This window comes from Desmodus rotundus, chromosome X, assembly GCF_022682495.2.
Source record: "Desmodus rotundus isolate HL8 chromosome X, HLdesRot8A.1, whole genome shotgun sequence".
Taxonomy (NCBI): Eukaryota; Metazoa; Chordata; class Mammalia; order Chiroptera; family Phyllostomidae; genus Desmodus; species Desmodus rotundus.
Genome location: NC_071400.1, coordinates 17310463 through 17315541, shown reverse-complemented (window position 1 = coordinate 17315541; position 5079 = coordinate 17310463). Strand labels below are relative to the sequence as shown.

The 5079-nt window shown below is 40.9% G+C and overlaps 1 pseudogene; it reads left to right on the top strand.

Moving 5' to 3' along the window:
- Positions 1-532: 532 nt before the first annotated feature.
- LOC112310576 (non-POU domain-containing octamer-binding protein pseudogene) lies at positions 533-1499 on the top strand (annotated as a pseudogene).
- Positions 1500-5079: the final 3580 nt, after the last annotated feature.

Below are 5079 nucleotides of genomic sequence, written 5' to 3'. Positions count from 1 at the left end.
AGGATCTGTAAACTTTTTATCAAACCCAGACTTTCCCTTTACCCATATCAAGGATAGAAAACATCTTTGAACCATCAATAGAGTCTGTCTCAGGGTAAGATTTAAGAGCTTCTGGGAAGTTCATGGATCAAAAATATCATATGGATGCTTTGTCTGGCTAGGATATGTCTTTTTTCTTATCATTCTATGACAAAGAGTGATGTCATAGAAAGAGCCCTGGTCTTGAGTTTGTATCTTAATGGAATCTACTTAACCTGTTTAATCTTCAATTTCTTAATTCATACAATGGGGGGAATAATAGTACTTACCTCATAAGTTTGTTTGAGGTTTAAATGATACAATGCATATATAAACACCTAGCACAATGTCTGGCACATTGTAATTCTCAATACATAGTAGTTATAGTAGTTTTTGTGAGGCCTCATAGTGGAAACCTGGAGCTGAGTGTTAGCTCTGGGTACTTGGAGGTAAGCCTGTAGACTATTAAAACTAGTTATTTTGAGGAAAGAACCATTGGTAGAGTGGTATAAAAATGCATAGCAATAAAACCTTTAAATTGAATAAGCAAAACGATGCTCCAAGGAAGCATCATCAGCATCACCACCAGCAGCCATTGCCACCACCAACACCTGAAAATGGGCAACAAGCCAGCGCCCGAAATGAAGGCTTGACTTTTGACCTGAAGAATTTTAGGAAACCATAACAGAAGCCCTTTGCCCTGTGAAGCTGGTTCTTTGTGGGCAATCTTCCTCCTGATGTCACTGAGGAGGAAATGGGGAAAGTATTTGAGAAATATGGGAAGGCAGGTAAAGTCCTCATTTACAAGGAAAAGAGCTTTGGCTTTATCCACTTGGAAACACGAACCCTAGTGGAAATTGCTCAAGTGAATCTGGACAACATGCCACATCATGGAAAGCAGCTGTATGTGTTTTGCCTCTCATAGCACATCCTTTACAGCCAACAACTTCCTCAGTTTGTGCCCAACAAACTGCTGGAGGAAGAGTTTCTATGTTTGGCCAGGTGGAGAGGTCTGTAGTCATTGTGGATGATCAAGGAAGGCCCTCAGGAAAAGGCACTGATGAGTTCCTGGGGAAGCCAGCTGTTCAGAAAACTTGGGACAGATGCAGTGAAGGGTCCTGCCTGCTAACCACATTCCTCAGGCTGAGGCTGGGGAGCCAGCCTATGGACCAATTAGATGATGAAAAGGGATTTCCAGAAAAGCTGGTTATAAAGAACCAGCAATTTCTCAAGGAGCAAGAGCAGCTATCTAAATTTGCACAGCCTGGCTCCTTCGAGTATGAGTATGCCATGCACTGGAAGGCTGTCACTGAAAGGGAGATAATAGCAGGACCAAGTGGACCGCAACATCAAGGAAGCTTATGACAAATGAGATGGAGATAGAGGCTGCTTGCTATGAATATCAGGTCATACTAATGAGTCAGGATCTTCCCATTCTCTCTTTGTCAAAGGTGGTGGTATTACATGATACCCTGATATGAATCATTCAGGCAGCTGCCACACCACATTAATTGCAGAGGAGCTGGATTCTATACAAGGTATTCCCAAAGGTTCATTACTAAATAGTCATCTAGCAGTTCTTTGAAAGGTTGCATTGCGTGACAAGGACACTAAATCCTTCTATGGGTTACTGCTCCAAGAAAGGACAACTGGAAATTACACCATGTTTTTTTTTATTCTTTTCTTTCCAGAAGAGAGAATTGTAATTACTCACTTGGGTCATTCCCTTCCTTTCCTTGATGTTTTCAATCTTTGAAGGTATTTGTTCTCTTGCACTCAAAATCTTACACAATTTCTTTCCTATTTCTTCATCTTTTTAAATTTTGTACTGTTGTTCAATTACACTTGTCCCCATTCCTGCCCCCCCATTACTCTCCCTTGCCCTATGCAATCCTCTCCACCTCCCACATTCAATCCTCTCCCCTTGTCGTTTTTGTCCTTGGGTCCTTTATACATGTTCCTTTCTTTACGAAAATAATATATTTCAAATGAATACTAAATAAAAATGAATATGTTATTGGAAGGCCATCCTTGTGTAAAGTATCCAGAATTAAAGTGAGTTTACTGACCTTTAACCTCTAACCCAAGCTCCAATCTCATATTTCAAACTACTTGCAGATCATCTCTACTTGAATGTTCCACCATTACCTCAAAATTCCTTATATCCAAAACCAAATGTTTCACCCTTGTTCCAAGCCATCTCCTCTTCCCACTTTTTAGAAAATTTCAATTGAGGGCACTACCATAACCCCATCATCTAGGCTTAGAATCCTTCGAATCAGCCTAGATTCCTCTCTTTCCTTCATCTTCCCTTTCATAGATGACTAAGTCCTGGTTGTTCTACCTTTGACTTGCTTTTGAATTGGCATTTGATTTGCCTCTGCCTCTTTATTTCCACTGCCACTATCTCAGTTCTGGTTCTTATCATACCATGGCTGGATTCCTACAAGGGCCCACTCACTGGTTTGATTTCATTCTATCCATCTTGTTGGCCCCTGACAGATTAATTTTCCTACAAGCCTGCTTTCAGCATGTCACATCTCTGCTCAAAATTCTACAAAAGCTGCCTATTGCTTATTATATCAAGTCTAAATTAACCTATAGCTCAAGTGCTTTATATTATTTCAGAACATAAACCCCCTGCTCCAGCCAGAGTTCCAGCATCACTGCGTCAGTATAAACCACAAACCATACCTGTTCTTGCTTCTAGTCCTTTGTTTGTGTTCATGCCCTCTTCTATATCCTCTGATTTGCAAAGCATTCCATCTTTTAGGGCCTATGTTAATTCCCAGTTCCTCCATTAGGCTCTTCTTGATTTCTATGGCATACACAGAGTACTTCCTATGTCTGTTGCCTACACCAGTGATTTTCAACCAGTGTGCCATAAGAGGCATGGTGGTGTGCCACAAGAATTTTTAAAACATGAAATACATGACTATTTAGTCAGGGACACTAGCATTTTTTCCCTTAGATTGTCAAATTAAAAAGTGATGACAGCCAACACACCAATAGCTGTCCAATGTGAATAAATCAAAATTATACTTTTTTGTCAGATTGGCAAAAAATAAATTTTTTGGTGTGATACAGAATTTTAGTAATTCAGTTATATGTGCCATGAGATAAAAAGTGGTTGAAAATTGCTGGCCTACTATAATATTTTAGTAACTAATCAGATGGTATAAACGAAAAAACACTAACAGAGTCAGGAGACCTGGGTGCAACTCCTGGCCTTGCCTATGACTTTAATGGGTGATGTTCAGCAAGTTTCTTCCATTCTCTGTGCTTTGGTGTCCTCCTAAGTCAAATAAGAGTTAAACCACAATAATATTTCTCAAACACCAGTCATTTGCACAGGGCCTTCATGTATCTTCCATCTGCAATCTGTCTCTACATTTACTTAAACTTTATCTTACTTTTTCATTTAAATACATTTTATTGTGGTAAAATATACAGAAGATAAAATTTACCATTTTAAACGTTGTAAAGTGTACATTTCAGTGACATTAAGTACATATACAATGTTGGGCAATCATCACCACCACCACTATCCATCTCCAGAACACTTCCCATCTTGCAAAACTGCAAGTTCATACACATTAAACAGTAATTCCCCATTCCCCACTTCTCAAATCCCCAGTAACCACCATTCTACTCTCTGCCTCTCTGAATTTGACTACTCTGGGTATTTCATATAAGTGAAATCATATAGTATTTATTCTTTTGTGACTGGCTCATTTCACTTAGCATCATGCCTTCAAGGTTCATTCATGTTATAGCATGTATCAGAATTAAATACATTTTAAATAAAAGGAACTTTTGTTAGTGAACTAATAGGTATATGAAATGGCTATATTGTCTCTAATATACATTAAAACAAATATTTAAAACTAAAGTTTGTGTATCTCAATCCCATCACTAGTGTGCCCCCACTCTTTGGGAAAATGACCTGATTATCTTCGTAGGCCTGCTAAGTCTTAAACACATGGATCAACTGGAACAGTGGTTTTCAATCATGACTGATTATCAGAATTCCTCAAGTGGCTTTGAGAAATACCTGGGCCCTATCCAAGATCTACTGAATCAGATTTTCTGGAGATGGTGTTTGTGATGATCCACCAAGTTTAGAGCCACTGCTCCATGACTGACTTGAGGGCAGGGCTCCAGGTCTATGCTTCTTTTGTATTTCCAATAGCACAGTGCTGATCACAGAGGTCAAACTGAAAAATATTGTATTGACTGATAAATTGAGAATTTCCAGGAATAAGGGGGACACAAGATTTTAACTCAATTTTTTCCTTTTCAGTAGTGTTCCTCCCACCATGTATATTCCTCTGTAAAATAAGAGTAATGAGAGACTAAGACCAGATTGGAGTCAGAACACAGCCGAGAGTCAGTGCACAGAGGAGAATGTTGGGAGTGTGCAGGAGTATGCTGGAACCGGCCTGCCTGCAGTGCACCTGGGGGACAGTGGTCTGGGCTTTCTAGGCAGACTGGAAGCAGATGACTTGGGCTTTCTAGGTGGACCACCACCACTGCCCAGCCCAGCACCGCTAGCTGCACAGAGTCAGGGAAGCTGTAGATTAGCTCAGGACCTGTGAGCTACTGGGGACCCATGAGCGAAAGCGTGGGAGATGCGGGCTCTAAAAACAGCACAGTGGGAACAGGAGGCCAGAGGCTGAAGAACTCTCTCTGGAGGGAGCAGGGACAGCATTCTGTCACTGCCTTGTGTTATAGTAAGGCTGAGGAGATCTTCCCAATGCCATCCAGGAAAGATTCAGAGAGAAACTCTAAAATTGTTGGAGACCCTGTAAGGAGGTGGCCAGCCCTGACCATGAGAGACTGTGTGATTTGAGGGGAGAGGAAGCATGTGGAGAACAGGACTCCTAGGGACCCACACTGCAGTGTGAGAACATAGAGAAACTCTTTTAAAAAGGGGAGCGGAGGCATACCTGAGGCTTAACAGGGATCCAGGTGTGAAGGTGTGTGCATGGGTGGGATGCAGCAGCTCTACTAACCAAAAAACTCAGAGGCAGAGAATACATTGAAGTAATGGGAGAACCT